At 44.0% G+C, this 1,515-nt stretch overlaps 1 pseudogene; it reads left to right on the plus strand.

The window, feature by feature from the left end:
* Positions 1–547: 547 nt before the first annotated feature.
* Positions 548–1,103, plus strand: LOC132426300 (nucleolar protein 56 pseudogene; annotated as a pseudogene).
* The last annotated feature ends 412 nt before the right edge of the window (positions 1,104–1,515 follow it).

Raw genomic sequence — 1,515 nt, forward strand, 5'->3', positions numbered from 1 at the left:
AATGATTTTTAAACCTCCTCCCCACCTCACTGCCAGTACCTTAGTCTATATTCAGTCAGAGCTTAGGAGTCCCTACGAAATGAAAGGACCTGAGACACAAGAGCTAAGAGTGTTTCTAGATTAATTTGCAATGAGCATCTGTACTTACATTTAAATATGAGTATTTGTCATCTTCTAGAGATTCACAAAGTTTCAAGTAAAATATTTTATGGAGTTATATTTTAAAAGTAACCCTAGTGATGGCCAGACCTGGTGTCTGAGTGATTCCCTAGGCCCAGCAAAGCAACGAAGTTTCCGGAGCCCTGGAGACAAGGGATAACACCCCAAAATATGGACCCATTTTCCATGCTACCTTCATTGGCCCAGCAGCTGCAGAGAACAAAGGTCACATCTCCCAATACCTGGCAAACAAATGCAGTATTGCCTCACAAACTGATTGCTTCTCTGAGGTACCCACCAGTGTATCTGGGGAGAAGCTTCAAGACAAGTTGAGGAGTGGCTGTCTTTCTATGAGACTGGAGAGATTCCACAAAAGAATATGGGTGTCATGAAGGAGGCAATGGTTCAGGCAGAGGAAGTGGCTGCTGAGATTACTAGGAAGATAGAGAAACAGGAGAAGAAACCCTTGAAGAAGGAAAAGAAACGGCTGGCTGCAATTGCCCTGCCATCTTCAGGAGACATCAGCAGTATTCGGGAGGACAGTGGGGAGACAAGTGCAAGACCCCAAAAAAGAAAAAGAAAAAGCCCCAGGAGGCTCCTTAGGAGAATGGAATGGAAGACCCATCTGTCTCCTCCAAACCCAAGAAAAAGAAATCTTTTTCCATGGAGGAGCTGGTTAGTAGTGATCTTGAAGAGACAGCTGGAAGTGGAAGTCTTCCCAAGAGGAAGAAATATTTCCCCAAAGAGGAACTAGTTAGTGACCCGGAAGAGTCAGGAAACAAGAGTGCCCCAAGAAAAAGAGGAAATTCTCTTCCAAGGAGGAGCCACTCAGCAGTGGACCTGAAGAGGCTGCTGCCTGCAAGAGCAGCGGCTCCCAGAAAAAGAAAACGCTCCGAAAGCTATCCCAGCAAAATGAGAATGGACATTTCCCTGGTGGGGCGTAACTTGCAGAGATATTTCCCAACCCATCCCCTGTAGTCCAATAAAAACAAAAGCAAATTCACAAGGGGAAAAAAAAAGACCCCTTACAAAATATCGAGAGAAACTCATCTTCCTTATCCTTGTTCTTGTCTACATTCTGACATGTACTCAAACGAGAACGGACACCACTACCTCAAAAAGCTGTGCAAAACCTCAGGTAAACTGAACTACCCTTCTTTAATTCTCTAAAATTCTTTCTACAATTACCTAGTTTGTCTCAACATAAGTAGGAGGGTTAGTTTTTAGAAAACAAAGCAAGTCAAGAGTGAAAACTAACAAAGAGCTTTATCATTACAGACTCTACTTACCGAAGGAGAAGCCTGTGTAGCAGAGGCTCAACATCGACCGCACCTTCCTTACGTACACACGCACGCA

The sequence above is a fragment of the Delphinus delphis genome, chromosome 5 (genome assembly GCF_949987515.2).
Source record: "Delphinus delphis chromosome 5, mDelDel1.2, whole genome shotgun sequence".
In the NCBI taxonomy this organism is placed as follows: Eukaryota; Metazoa; Chordata; class Mammalia; order Artiodactyla; family Delphinidae; genus Delphinus; species Delphinus delphis.